Below are 16,439 nucleotides of genomic sequence, written 5' to 3'. Positions count from 1 at the left end.
TGAAAAAGTAAAAATTACTTACACACAATGGCGTAATTATCAGCGTCATGTAAATCTGGACTTGCAGACAGCTCCGAGCAAATATAGGTCACAGCCTCGTTATGAGGCGAGGTTAGTCTGTAAAAAAAAATCTAAAAAACTATGGTTAAGATCGGTATCTACAGAAGAATTAATGAAGTTCCTTCAATGAAAGCATATTCTTTAAATCTTACCCTTGCTTCGGTTAGTAGCGCCTGCTACAGTTTGTCTCAGAGTTGTGAAGACGGCGGACTGCTTCCTGTAAATTACAAAATCAAAAAATATACTTTTATAAAGCAACTCACCCGCTCAGCTCTTTCAATAATGAATGGCGCTGAAAGCAGCCAGACGTACAGCTCTGTGCTGCTCGCGTTTAAACTTGGTGGGGTTTAAAACATTACTTCCAAGTCTAAGTAGTTTGTTTAACATCCAAAGACAGTCATTGTACGATCAAGAGTTAATAAACAGTATACAGACTAGCTTGCCGTTTCATTAATAATCATATACTTACGTTGACTTCTTCTTTTCTGTGAGCGCATCTTTGGAGCCCCGCAGGAGATATGGAGGAGAGAAAAATAATGCTCCAAATGTCTTGAACAACTCCTGTGGGTTTCCAAGTGAAGTTTGACAGAGTGTACAGACAACTCTTTTACCAGTTGGCCTGAAATATTCCCATATTTCGGAAGTTTTTGCTCCAACTCTGAGACTCATCTCCCGAGTCCCGCCGATTTTTTTCAAATGGAAGCAGTGAGGGCGAGAATGGTCTAACTGCAGCTTACAGCAGTCGCTCACGCCACGCCCCCTGCTCACGCCACGCCCGCTCACGCCACGTCCCCGCTGGCACGCAACTTCCGACTTTCAGGGTTAGTTTACAAGACGCAGTTTGACCATGGATGTATTAAAGCCCATGTTGCAGGTTAACCACCACTGTTGATTCTTAGGTACATATAGCACTCAATATATGTATATCATTGTTAAAAATGTCTCCAAATAGTGTTAAAGGTAAACTTAGAGATACTGGTAAACTTGGAAAATACAAAGCATCATGCTAGCTATATGCTAGCTATGGGCTAACTTGCCAGTCCCACCTGTGAAACCCCCCGACAGTTGTAAACATATTGATTAGATATCTCACGTTTTGATGGTAGTGTTAAGAAATCTCTAAAGAGACGTGTTCGTTCTGATTTCTGGAGGAAGGAGGAGAGGCTGGGGTCAAATTGAAAGTTAAGCAAAAGGTTTAATGAAACTGCATGAAAACGACAGTCAAAACACAATTAAACATAAAACATGAAAACACTGCAGCTGACAGCGGACTGAATCCATGCTTCTCCTTTTGGAGTCACATAAAAACAGTCCTGAATCATTCTCCGGATTACACATTTATTCCCTTCCCTCAGGATAAGGACACACCTCTGAATTTAGGTTTACTAACCGGTCACAGACTAAGGTTGATTATCATGGAAGTGTTGATTCCACAGTAATATGCATTTCCTTTGTTCTAATCACGTCTAGCTCAACAGTTACCTTTCCTGTGGGGACAATGAGTCTCCTACAGTATGCTAAATAACAGCCATGACCTAATCAATTCTTTAGAAGCTACAGACGGTGTGAGCCAGACCAATGCTAATCAGTGTAGTTATTTGATTAGATCTAGCAAGTACATTGTTTTCAAAACATAATCCATCCATCCATCCATCTTCGTCCGCTTATCCGGTGTCGGGTCGCGGGGGGAGCAGCTCCAGCAGGGGACCCCAAACTTCCCTTTCCCGAGCAACATTAACCAGCTCCGACTGGGGGATCCCGAGGCGTTCCCAGGCCAGGTTGGAGATATAATCCCTCCACCTAGTCCTGGGTCTTCCCCAAGGCCTCCTCCCAGCTGGACGTGCCTGGAACACCTCGCTAGGGAGGCGCCCAGGGGGCATCCTTACCAGATGCCCGAACCACCTCAACTGGCTCCTTTCGACGCAAAGGCTCTACTCCGAGCTCCTCACGGATGACTGAGCTTCTCACCCTATCTCTAAGGGAGATGCCAGCCACCCTCCTGAGGAAACCCATTTTGGCCGCTTGTACCCTGGATCTCGTTCTTTCGGTCATGACCCAGCCTTCATGACCATAGGTGAGGGTAGGAACGAAAACTGACCGGTAGATCGAGAGCTTTGCCTTCTGGCTCAGCTCTCTTTTCGTCTGGCAACGGTGCGATAGATTGAATGTAATACCGCACCCGCTCGCCCGATTCTCCGACCAATCTCCCGCTCCATTGTCCCCTCACTCGCGAACAAAACCCCAAGGTACTTGAACTCCTTCACTTGGGGTAAGGACTCATTCCCTACCTGGAGAAGGCATTCCATCGGTTTCCTGCTGAGAACCATGGCCTCCGATTTAGAGGTGCTGATCCTCATCCCAACCGCTTCACACTCGGTTGCGAACCGATCCAGTGAGTGCTGAAGGTCACAGGCCGATGATGCCATCAGGACCACATCATCTGCAAAGAGCAGCGATGAGATCCCCAGCCCACCGAACTGCAACCCCTCCCCACCCCGACTACGCCTCGATATCCTGTCCATAAATATTATAAACAGGATTGGTGACAAAGCGCAGCCCTGGCGGAGGCCAACCCTCAACTGAAACAAGTCCGACTTACTGCCGAGAACCCGGACACAGCTCTCACTTTGGTCGTACAGAGATTGGATGGCCCTGAGTAGAGACCCCCTCACCCCATACTCCCGCAGCACCTCCCACAGTATCTCCCGGGGGACCCGGTCATACGCCTTCTCCAAATCCATAAAACACATGTAGACCGGTTGGGCATACTCCCAGGCTCCCTCCAGGATCCTTGCGAGAGTGAAGAGCTGGTCCGTTGTTCCACGACCAGGACGGAATCCGCATTGTTCCTCCTCAACCCGAGGTTCGACTATCGGCCGAACCCTCCTTTCCAGCACCTTGGAGTAGACTTTACCAGGGAGGCTGAGAAGTGTGATACCCTGTAATTGACACACCCCTCTGGTCCCCCTTTTAAAAGGGGGAACCACCACCCCAGTCTGCCACTCCTTTGGCACCGTCCCCAGACTTCCACGCAATGTTGAAGAGGCGTGTCAACCAGGACAGCCCCTCCACACCCAGAGCCTTGAGCATTTCTGGACGGATCTCATCAATCCCCGGGGCTTTGCCACTGTGGAGTTGTTTGACTAAATCAGTGACTTCCGCCTGGGAAATCGACGACAATCCCCCGTTATCCTCCAGCTCTGCCTCTAACATAGAGGGCATATTAGTCAGATTCAGGAGTTCCTCAAAGGGCTCCTTCCACCGCCCTATTACCTCCTCAGTTGAGGTCAACAGTGTCCCATCCTTACTGTACACAGCTTGGATGGTTCCCCGCTTCCCCCTCCTGAGGTGGCGAACAGTTTTCCAGAAGCACTTTGGTGCCGACCGAAAGTCCTTCTCCATGTCTTCTCCAAACTTCTCCCACACCCGCTGCTTTGCCTCTTTCACGGCAGAGGCTGCAGCCCTTCGGGCCCTTTGGTACCCTGCAACTGCCTCCGGAGTCCTCCGGGATAACATATCCCGGAAAGACTCCTTCTTCAGTCGGACGGCTTCCCTGACCACTGGTGTCCACCACGGTGTTCGTGGGTTACCGCCCCTTGAGGCACCTAAGACCCTAAGACCACAGCTCCTCGCCGCAGCTTCAGCAATGGAAACTTTGAACATTGTCCACTCGGGTTCAATGCCCCCAGCCTCCACAGGGATGCACGAAAAGCTCCGCCGGAGGTGTGAGTTGAAAGTCTGTCGGACAGGGGCCTCCTCCAGACGTTCCCAATTTACCCGCACTACACGTTTGGGCTTACCAGGTCTGTCCAGAGTCTTCCCCCACCCCCAGACCCAACTCACCACCAGATGGTGATCGGTTGACAGCTCTGCCCCTCTCTTCACCCGAGTGTCCAAAACATACGGCCTCAGATCAGATGAAACGATTATAAAATCGATCATTGACCTTCGGCCTAGGGTGCTCTGGTACCAGGTACACTTATGAGCATCCCTATGTTCGAACATGGTGTTCGTTATAGACACTCCATGAGCACAGAAGTCCAACAACAAACAACCACTCTGGTTTAGATCAGGGAGGCCGTTCCTCCCAATCACGCCTCTCCAGGTGTCTCCATCATTGCCCACATGTGCGTTGAAGTCCCCCAGCAGAACAATGGAGTCCCCCACTGGCGCCCCATGCAGGACTCCAGTCAAGGTCTCCAAGAAGGCCGAATACTCCGAACTCCTGTTTGGTGCATATGCACAAACAACAGTCAGAGTTTTCCCCCACAACCCGCAGGCGTGGGGAGGCGACCCTCTCGTCCACCGGGGTAAACTCCAACGTGGCGGCGCTCAGCCGGGGGCTTGTGAGTATCCCCACACCCGCCCGGCGCCTCACACCCTGGGCAACTCCGGAGAAGAAAAGAGTCCAACCCCTATCCAGGAGTACGGTTCCAGAACCGAGACTGTGCGTAGAGGTAAGCCCCACCAGATCTAACCGGTAGCGCTCCACCTCCCGCACCAGTTCCGGCTCCTTCCCCCACAGAGAGGTGACGTTCCACGTCCCCAGAGCCAGCGTTTGCTGCCCGGGTCTGGTCCGTCGAGGCCCCTGACCTTCACTGCCACCCATGTGGCAGCGCACCCGACCCCAGCGGTTCCTCCCACAGGTGGTGGGCCCATGGGCTGGAGTGATGGGAGCCACGTAGCTTGTTCGGGCTGTGCCCGGCCGGGCTCCGTGGCAAACCCAGCCACCAGGCGCTCGCTGACGAGCCCGCCGTCTGGGCCTGGCTCCAGACGGGGGCCCCGGGCTTCCTCCGGGCAGGGTCACTCCATCTCTCAAAACATAAGCCGGGTTTTAACTTTTTAACTTCAACAGTAGCCTACTAGCTCCAGTAACAACATATTTGCCTAGTGTTTATTTATTACTTGGAAGGGGATGTTGTGCAGCTTTTCACAAGTTTAGACAGCTAGCTAATGCTACGCCGACGTTTCGCTAACGTTAGCGTAACGTTCCTGATTGTTTACATGCTTAGCTAAATAAACGATAGATGTATTTAGCTAGACAACCAAGGAGATTTAATCATTATGTCGTGCTACTAGCTAGCGCTAGCAGTTAGCCTGCAGTTTCGGGGAACAGAGCTCATCCATGGCTTTATCTCTCATCCACGTTACAAGCTTTACAGCATACAGCTGTAAAGAAGGGGGCTTTTATTTTGAAGGCAAAGAAAATAAGGGGACTTTTATTTTGAAGGCAAATGTAACAAGGGGCCTGACGTGAGCGGAGGGCGTGGCGTGAGCAAAGTGAGCGGAGGGCGCATAGACAGTATATAATGGACCAATAGACCCCGTTGCTCTGGACGGAGACCAGTGAAGGCTATTAGAAGCACTTTTCCGGTGATCTCTTGCATTACTGCGCAGCCTCAACAAAATGGCGCCATCGGAGGTTCGCGTTCTGAAGCGAAGCTTACCCCCTTGGGAGGGCGTGAGCAAAGGGGGCGTGGCGTGAGCAGGGGGCGTGGCGTGAGCGACTGCTGCAAGCTGCAGTTGGACCCATTGACATATATATAATGGACCAATAGACCCCGTTGCTCTGGACGGAGACCAGTGAAGGCTATTAGAAGCACTTTTCCGGTGATCTCTTGCATTACTGCGCAGCCTCAACAAAATGGCGCCATCGGAGGTTCGCGTTCTGAAGCGAAGCTTACCCCCTTGGGAGGGCGTGAGCAAAGGGGGCGTGGCGTGAGCAGGGGGCGTGGCGTGAGCGACTGCTGCAAGCTGCAGTTGGACCCATTGACATATATATAATGGACCAATAGACCCCGTTGCTCTGGACGGAGACCAGTGAAGGCTATTAGAAGCACTTTTCGGTGATCTCTTGCATTACTGCGCAGCCTCAACAAAATGGCGCCATCGGAGGTTCGCGTTCTGAAGCGAAGCTTACCCCCTTGGGAGGGCGTGAGCAAAGGGGGCGTGGCGTGAGCAGGGGGCGTGGCGTGAGCAGGGGGCGTGGCGTGAGCGACTGCTGCAAGCTGCAGTTGGACCCATTGACATATATATAATGGACCAATAGACCCCGTTGCTCTGGACGGAGACCAGTGAAGGCTATTAGAAGCACTTTTCCGGTGATCTCTTGCATTACTGCGCAGCCTCAACAAAATGGCGCCATCGGAGGTTCGCGTTCTGAAGCGAAGCTTACCCCCTTGGGAGGGCGTGAGCAAAGGGGGCGTGGCGTGAGCAGGGGGCGTGGCGTGAGCGACTGCTGCAAGCTGCAGTTGGACCCATTGACATATATATAATGGACCAATAGACCCCGTTGCTCTGGACGGAGACCAGTGAAGGCTATTAGAAGCACTTTTCCGGTGATCTCTTGCTTTACTGCGCAGCCTCCAACTGACAGAGTGTAGGTATATGTAAGGAAATAACATAGGCACAGGCTAATTATTGATCAATAACATGCTAGTTAACATTAGTAATTAAACCTTAACAGCTAATGTAAGTCGAAACTGCCTGCAAGCTTCTCCTGTACTATACGATAATTCCTCTACTCTGCGACAGTAAGTCACTTGGTTATGACACAATCGTTAGCTTATTTTTACAAAACATCTGCTACAGAGCCATAACGTGATTGTCAATTGATTGTCGTGTTTCTTTAGAAATAAACAATGGACAAATAGAGTCTTTAAGCGCTTCAGATGTAAAATTATTCGCAGTCAAGTGACGTAAAAAAAAAATGGCGGTCAGTGTAATGCTAACAAGAGGTGATACCTTTGTAGCAACAAAATGGCGCCATCGGAGGTTCGAGTTCTGAAGCGAAGCTTACCCTCTTGGTTGGACCCTATTGGTAAATTGCCGTGTGCAGTCGCAAACCTAAAGTTCCACGACAATCTACAGTGCCGAATACTGACGGAAATCCCACTTTTCATGCAGTGTGTACGGCGTCTACATACGGTGTCTGTTAGCAGTTAGCTCGCTCATTAGCTGCTGAACTGCAGCAGAATGCAGGCAGCTGTTGATCCGTGCAGGACTTCACCGTGAGCGGACTGTTTAGAGACCGGCAGGTAATGTTAACTGGTCCCTATACGCAAACAACATCATATCATAAATGATAGGAAACCCAGCAACGGCCATTATGAGCTTTTCCTCCATTTTCTCAGAACTAATGTTTTGGTAGGAACAAAAGTTTACATCATATGTTTCTCCGGAATCAGCCAGCGCGAAGGACGTCTATATTCCGATTGGTTGCTGGCATTTGCCGCTGCTTGCTGCTTAACCGCGTCATAGCTCATTATCATAAAGTTTACATACTTTCAACTTTCTGATCTGTAACTTTAGAAGCTCAAGTCGGCGGCGGTGTGTACGCACAGCCTCACCATATCCTGTTGAAGCCCATCATCAGGTGTGTTCTGAGTAAACAGCCTTGGTGATTGGTCAAATGGCAGAGAAATGGCCCACCACAGCTTTTGTCTGTCAGTGTAGCTTCATGTTTTCATGTGGCTTTACATGTTTTCAAGACACAAATTATAATTGCCTTTATGAGGTACTTTGAGGCAAGAAAGGCAAAGTAGTCATATATGGTCAATCTTACTTTAAACTGTATTTTTCAAACAATCCAGAAAGAAAGACTGGGTGTACTTAACATTAAAAAAATCCTCCTGCTTATTTATCTTTCATCTGTAATTGGGGGAAATTTTGGTGGACAAATATACAGACAGCTGCTTAAAACAATCAACAACAATCAAGTCAATCTTTCTATCTCTTTGTTTCATCGCCATCTTTCCCTTACTTCATAAATCAAGTTTTTTAATCACGAGTATTTGTTATCTGAACCCTGAGACCAGACAACCCCCACAGACGGTGGTGGATTTCCATAGGTCTAAGTCTGCTCTGCTGCCAGTCTCCATTGAGGGGGTCAATGTGGAGGTGGTAAACCCTTACAAGTATCTGGGGATACACCTGGACAATAAACTGGACTGGTCAGCCAACAATGAAGTACTCAAGAATAGGGTCGGGTACCGTTTGGATTTTTTCAATTCCAATGCCGTACCGGTACTTTTAAAACGATTCCATTTCCTAACCAATTCCTAAACCGATTCTTGAAAATCTGAAAAATGATAGTTTTTTTAAAATTGAAAATTATTTAAATTTAATAATTTATTAATGTTTTAAAGTACTTAAATATATAATACGTAAACCTAAGTCACCTAACACACAACTACAATAATTTAACAAATAATAGTTACACTATTTACAAATAACAACAAAATAAATGTTGAGTTGGTATGCCAACCAGCTTCAAACTTGAGCAGTTCTTTTGCAGAAAAAGTACCATATTTGCCTTCTCTGGCAATACTACACCTCTCCTGACTTATGGCATGTCCAAATATTTTCTCTCTGCTGCTCCGGAAAGCAGCAGACTCTTTTTTTCTTTCTCCCTTTTCTGCCAAGTGGTGCCAGCTCGCGGTGTGAAGCGCTATTCTGCAACATGCACTCTACAATCACTGCTGATAGACGGCTTGTTGTACACGCTCAGAAACGGACGTAAAAATATCACGCTATCGTAAATTTAGGCTACTTTTAAAATGCCATATTTTCCCTCTGGGCTCACCGAAATGGACATAAAAGCATATTAACCATTCACTGCACGTGATCGCTAGTAAACATATTACACTTGCTCTGCTAGTCTATCGTTCAGGACAAGACCCTGTAGCCTGGTGGTGGGGGAAGCGGGACAGCCTCCCCAAATTGTCTGCCCTTTCAAACTCATGCCTGGGTGTGTACAAGCCTCTTGGACACCATCTGAGAGAGTTTTCTCCTGTGCAGGACATGCCATAAGTCAGGAGAGGTGTAGTATTGCCAGAGAAGGCAAATATGGTACTTTTTCTGCAAAAGAACTGCAAAAGTTTGAAGCTGGTTGTTATTGTTGTTTATTTATTTAAACTGTTATTTGTTAAATTATTGTAGTTGTGTGTTAGGTGACTTAGGTTTACTTATGATATATTTAAGAACTTTAAAACATTAATAAATTATTAAATTTAAATAATTTTCAATTTAAAAAAAACTCCATAAAAGAGCTAGCCTGGATGCCAGCCGAACTTATGCTGCGTTCAAGACACAGTTTTTAGCCCGTAAGTTACGACTTGAAGTCACGACTCACGAGTTGGTAGCGTTCCAGGCAAAATCACCACAAACCCTTCTAGCTAGCGGCTACCTAACGTTGACGTTAGCTATCTAGGTTACTTTACGTTGCCTATTTATGTCTATTCATTTCTACTTATCACTGTTAATAAATGCCGTCTGTACAGCCTCAACGGTGTCGCCATTGTTGTTTATGTGTGTGTGATGTCAAAAACTGTAACTGGGAGTACAGCGATCTGGTACGAGTTCACGGGTAGTAAGTTACGGGTTTGACTGCCGTTCCAGGGCGCTTTTACTGGTAGAAGGTTGTGAAAACACGAGTTATGGGTTGCCTGGAATGCAGCATTAGCCCCGCCCACAACATTCGAGGTCGGGAAGTTTGGTCAGGACTTGCTCCATTGAGGAGCAATTATTGCCCGAACAGGATCTGTTCGGACCAATCAGATTGTCGGACAGATGATCAACAGTAACAGAATCAACCACGTCACCAAAGAACGCTTGGGTTGAATTTGTTTACAACAGGTGGCTGCCACTGGAGAATTGAGATGTGTAGATTCCACCATCACCTCTGTTAGACTATATCGACAGCGCATTCATTTTAAAATCCTCAGCGGAGGAGCCTCAACAACTGCCCAAAGCACGGTAGCGTTATATGGTGGAGAGAGATAGAGAGAGACTAAAGAGAGGGAGCACCCAGCGGCGCTAGAACAAAGCCGTGAATCAGAGAAATAAAACGTGTTTTTGCCGATTCATCTCTAGAAATGCAACAGTAGCAAACATGTCACTATCACTAACGTTATCCACATTTATATTTACACGCAACAAATGATATATCCAGCTTCAAAAAAGTCTAAAAGTCGGAAGTTAGAACGAATGCATTGTGCAAAGAGTGGTTGCTATGGAGACGATACACAGTGTTGAGTTCTGTTGACAGTTGAGTTGAGTTCCGTTGCTCTGATTGGTGGTAGGTGTATCCAATGAATCTAGAGGCATTTTTTTTCCTGGTTTGGTTGGAACACGCCCCATAATCACAGCCCAATGGAGCCGTTTCAGACTCACATTCTGACCAGAATCTGAGTAGGACCACGTCAGGCTATAAAAGAGCCTTTCTTTGATGTCATTTTTCAGATTTTCAAGAATCGGTTTAGGAATCGGTTAGGAAATGGAATCGTTTTGAAAGTACCGGTTCGGCATCGGAATCGAAAAAATCCAAACGGTAGCCTACCCTATTCCTGAGTCTCTACAGAGAGCTTCATCTTGGGTGGGATTGCACATAGTTTTTACTAGGGTGATGGTGCTTGTTGTTAACATGTCTGTGTTTGCTTTTGTTGTTTTGTTGACATAAAAATGTATATTTATATTTTCTTTTCATATGGAGTAACTGCATATTCACTCATCACAAATACTTTAAGAGCAGCAGTTTGCCTGTGAAATACTGTACCTATCAGGTTGTTAAGGTTAGAGACTTGATACATTCAGTTTTGTCATTTACATTTCAGTGATTCTGGCAAATGATAGAGAATCTGCAGCAGAACCAACACTTGTTTTTGGAGAGATCACACCAAAAGCAACAGTTTGGCAAAAAAAGCAGTGTTTTCTTTATTGACATTGTTTGATAGAGTTACAAATTATGTTTACAAATAGTTACACAGCAACAAAAAAAAATACAGGTTACAGGCTGATACAGAGTACTAGTCCAAAATCAGGGTTCTCTTTCTCGAATTTTAGAATTTGTGATATATCTTTGCCAACACTGATCCAGTGGAAAATTCCATATTTACAATTACTCCCAGTTACAGTAGAAACCTTATTATCTATAGGTAATGTCCATCTTAACGGAAACTTAGTTTCTTTTATCTTTTGTTGCAAAATTGAGAATATCCTAGTTGTCATAGACAGATTTTGCTGGAAAAAACTAATTACTTTGCCATTTTCTGTTTTAGCAATTTTTGGGGGAGGCATTTTTGTCCTTTTGTCTTATTGAATAGCAATAGTAGCGAGAGGATAGAAAATGAGGGTGAGATAAATATTGACATTTAAAAAACGTTTTCCAGCTGGACATGAATCAGGGCTGTTGCTGTTCGTGTTCTTTACCCGATCCATATGCCATCAGGGCACCCTACTATGTAACTTTTAATTGTGCACATTTGCATGAAAAAGACACAAGATAATATGTTAGTCTAAGTAATATATAGCCTAAAGCTTACAGCATTACCTCAGATAAACCCTTTAGCTCCAAACAGACTAACATACAGTACCAACTGATGGCAAACAGACCTGTTAACTCACTAATCCAACCCAAAAGCCTTGACAGCAGCGTAGCTCCTCTGTCTCTCTGCTGATTTTGAATCCTTTATCGCACCACATCCAGTTTTCATCACAGTGAAGACGACAGCAGAATAAATACTTCTGTCTTCAGCTCTCTGAGGAAATGAGATGACAAAGTAAAATAATTAAAATCTACTCTTATGTACTGTTATGTTTTTTACCTGTGGAATTTTCTGACCACCACTGTGTTTTTGCTCGGCAACAGCAGCTGAAATTATGAAACAGAAAATATATATATAATAAATACAGATGCAGTAGTTTTTATGTAATACTGTTGGACAGAGAATTAGTTTCTATTACCGTTGTTTCTCTGAATGGCTTAAATGAGGACGGCTGTAACATCATCGGAGGACATCTGACTATCATTCGCTGTTTTTTTCAGAACCACAGCACAGTTTAATGTGTGTAGGAGACATAGGGCAGCTGGCATCAAGTGGAGCAGTCCAGAAAGAACTCAGTCCTCCAAGTCAGGAGATAAACTGAGGGAGTAAACGAGTTCTAGGAAATGTCTGTTGCCCACTCTTACTTTCTCAGCCCTTTACCCACATTACATGACTTCCTGCTTTGCTCCTGTCATAATTAATACGGCCACTAAAGGGCAACACCCGACAATACACCTGAAAACGTAAATTTGGGTCATAATTGCTGGTTGTACTGGTTTTTTTTTGTATGAGGACAGTCTCTTTACACTACACCATACATGTTAACCTACTAGTGGCACTAGATGAAAAGTAATGGGAACACCAAATTTATAATGCATCCTCTGGGGGGCCATGAATGTCTGTACAAAATAAACTTTCTTTGTGCTCGGTGGAATCTGTTGTTGCCCTGATTGATTCAAACACTATTTAGATCTCAAGTTTATTTGAGCTTAACAAATACACTATTTTAAACAGTGTTTAGGGATGTGATTGCCCCGTCACCCTTCTCACAGTTCTCTTTCAAGATGAATCTTCCAAAAATCCAGATTAGGTCAGATGCATCATAACATAGTTTTAATAATAAACTGCACAATAACTAAATAATAAATGTAATAGCTAGGAACACAATTCTACAACCTATATTCAAAAGGGTAGTTATTTAATGAGGTTATTTTTGCATGATACTGTTTCATTTTCTTTTCTGAAGTAACAGGACTCAAACATATTATTAAATATTTGCAAACAGTTTGGACAAAATATATTGATATTATGCATATTATGCATAAAACATCTTTAAGTGTATGGATACATTGCTATATTATTTGGTATACCCCATATATTATGTCTTCTGAGGTGAAATGCAAGCGCCAGCGCTGCTAAAGCAGTACATTTTCCACACATTGTGCCACAGAAAAATAGCATTAGCATCAATGAGCAAATTCATTATGTTGATTGTTAATCGTTGCAAAAGCCCTAACATCACTGTAGATCATCTCATCCTTTGATGTTGCATTTTTTCTCCCTGCGTTGCCGGCTTTTCTCCTGGTAAAGTTCGGTGTACAATAAACCAAAGAATCATCATGGCTCTGACAAAAGAAAGTTCAAAATTTAAAATGAGAGAGCAGATTCCAATGCATGCACATATACAGTATAGCAGCATCTTTAAAGTCCTCACCTGCTCACTTTGCTGATTATCGCTGGCTGTTGCAGCATTTGTTTGCAGAGTCACGGCAGCTGTAATATTAAAACAATAAGTATTATTTGGATCTCTTGTTCTTGAAGATACACAATACTGTACAGCACAAATGTGAATCCAATTATGTTTGGAAAAACAGTTTAATAGATTGATGAGTAATGTATCTTACCGTTGCAACAATCACAGGATTTATTCCTGATGGCATAAACAAGGAAGGCTATAACTACTAGACCTATAGCCAAAGCAGCACACAGCAGAAAGAGAATTGTGTTGTTGTTCTGTGAATCACACGTGCCAACAACTGAAACTTAATGAAGAGAAACACATTATCAAAGTTAAGAAATAGTAGTAAATAATTTACGTTATTAGATAAAATGGTGGTAATTAAACCAGAAATACGTTGACATTACCTTCACTGTCCAGTTTTATTCCATTTCCAAATAATATCTCTCCACATGTGGCCACAGCACAGTAATAAGTCCCAGCGTCAGAAGAGCTGACGTTCTTGGAGAAGCTGTAGATACATTTCTGTGGAGAGAGAGCTTCGGGACTCTTCTCACATCCATCACTATTGTTTCCTTGGGTGTAAATTAAACTGGGATGAGATTTATCTGATCCGGCTCTGAACCAGAACACACTGTGTTCTTCTGGACACGTCTTGTTCTCTGAGCCAGAGAGGACTGAACACTGGAGAGTCACTGAGTCTCCTGGACCGACTGGAACAGATGGAAAGTCCAGATTGACGGCAGTGATATCAGGTTCTGGTCCTAAAAAATGAAAACAACATACACTATAATAAACAAGTTTTTCTCAATTCAATTACAGGAGGGGGATGTAAGTTACAATTATCTATTTATAAATAGTAATAAGTGTCTTGTGAATGTATGCATCATGCAAGCATACAATAACTTAATATGTACAAGTGAGAAAAATGAAAACATTAAAATATTTAATTGCTGTTTAAAATTATGTATAATTCTGTAATACTGACTTATCATCTGGAGTTTCTGTTGCTGTATTTACCTTTGATTCTCAGAAATATTCCTTTTGAAAATGTCATGTTGCTTTTTCTGACTTTTATACAGTAGTAGACTGCAGTATCGCTTATCTGTGTGTTGGTAATGTGTAGAATAAATGTGCCAGGCTCTTGTTTTGCTGTAATGCGACGAGTCTCAAAAACATCAAAATCATAGGCTATTGTTCCTCCTAAAAATTCAGGAAAGGTTCCAGAAGCAAGTCTGATCCAAAATAAGTTTGTTGAAGGCCAATTTTTCTGGCGGGTACATGTTAGAGTCACATTTTGTCCAACACCAACAGTCTTTGTCTCAAAAGTGTGATCGTCTGTGCATCCTGAAAAGAAATTAAATCAGGACAATGATTAACAACAGAGATACATTCATATGCCCTCTCTATGAAGATAACAAATGTATTTTAAATATATATTTGAATTCAATGTGACCTTAATACTTACGTCCAATTTTGAGCAAGAGCAGCATATAACATATGATAAGCATTTTTTGTTCTTTCCACGTGAGAGACTGCACCTATTTTAGATCATATCAAAAGATGATTTAGCTTATTGTAATTATATCAAATGGGAGGGAACTTTTTCAGAGCGATCTGATTGGCCTTTCCCTGTGTTGGCTTTTAACCGTACTACCACAGTGGAAATATGTCAACCAAAACTTTCCAACTTAAAGACATGAAACAACATCAGCTCTGTCATCTCATGTTTGGTTCTCAGGGCGGACGTTTACAGTAAACACAACACAAATTTTATTTACAACATTTCTCCTGTGAAGAAAATCAACAACAGCAAATGCAAATTTCTCATGGCCCTAATGTCATTTGATCTTGAAGTGAACTCATTTCTCACACTCGACATAACATAATTGGATTTCCATCTGCAGATTGGTCCATATTACGAAACCAACAATCTCCAGACACAATACTCATGCTAGATTCGGAAAAACCCAGAATTGTTTGATTTTACAATAAATAGTTCAATATCAATGGTTTGAAATAATCAGTTTCTACAATATCTGTGCTTGGCAGCTACAGTATGATTAAAGCTTTAGAGCCTAACTTCTTTTCATATTAATGAACGTCCGTTACATTCAAGCCATTGCCAAATGAGTTGATTCAAAGCTAGTTAAAGGTGCTCTAAGTGACTGTAAAAAATATGCGGTCTCTGTAGACAGCCCAGGCTCCACAAACGGCAACAAAACGAACCATAACAAACAGTATTCCAGTCAATAACCGACAAGAAAGAGCTGGTAGAGTCATGAATAGGCATTGTGGAAGTAGCCTACGTGCTAACGCTGCTGCAGTGACAGCTCAACCAGCTCCTTCTTGTCGGTTATTGGCTGGAACACTGTTTGTTATTGTTTATTGTTCGTGGGGCGGGTTGGCGCAGTTTTTTTATGTTGCCATTTGTAGAGCCTGAGCTGTCTTCAGAGACTGCATTGTTTTACAGTGCGGATAGTGAGGAGATGTTTGCTGTATGTGACGAACAATGTTGTAGCCTAAAAAACGCCTATCGGCTCCACAAAACTCTCTGTATTTCTCTGTATGGCTATGTTTAGGTAATGGTATCATCTAGTCTGGTCTGGACTTTCGTGCGGTCAGTCCGTCAGTTCACTCACACATTTATCAAAGCAGTGACACCATAAACCTTCTGCTCACTGCGATCATGACAATTGCCTGGTAGTAGTCTTCCATTCAGCAACTTAAAAGTAATTCCACTTATCTAGGTATGTGTGCAGCCCACTGTTACAAGACACAGTTTCTGAGAGAATTATAATTTATGCATGAGAGGGCCTCATCACGTATGACACACTCATTAAATGTTACTGTGGTGGTGCTATCAATGGTTAAAATTCAATGCTAAACAGAAAGTCAGTAGTTCCATTAATTTACATGTAATACCATTAACCTGCCCTTGTCTGTTTTTTGTGGTCTTTCACATTATCACGTGTCTGTATATTGAGCCTTTAAAGGTGCCCTGCCACATGTTTTTCATTACTTTGTGGTGATGTCAGACTGAGCAGCTTTTGAGACAGCTTTTGTAATTGTCCTGCTTTCTCTGCTTATTTCTTTTCAGTGGCTAGAGCTGACACAGGAGGTAGCAGTTAATTTTCAAATTCACCACATAACACAAACACATATGGCCCAAACATATTTCAAAAAATACAAGGAAAAACGTACCTTTAAAGTACTGGACGGTACTACAAATCATCTTCACATCACTGCCATCTGCTGGTGAAAACTACATGCCTCGTTTAACAGCAGAATAGATTTACAAACCTTTTTTGTTCATT

Source organism: Perca flavescens, chromosome 10 (genome assembly GCF_004354835.1).
Source record: "Perca flavescens isolate YP-PL-M2 chromosome 10, PFLA_1.0, whole genome shotgun sequence".
NCBI lineage: Eukaryota > Metazoa > Chordata > Actinopteri > Perciformes > Percidae > Perca > Perca flavescens.
The sequence above is the reverse complement of the archived record's forward strand: the minus strand, read 5'-3'. Positions refer to the sequence as shown.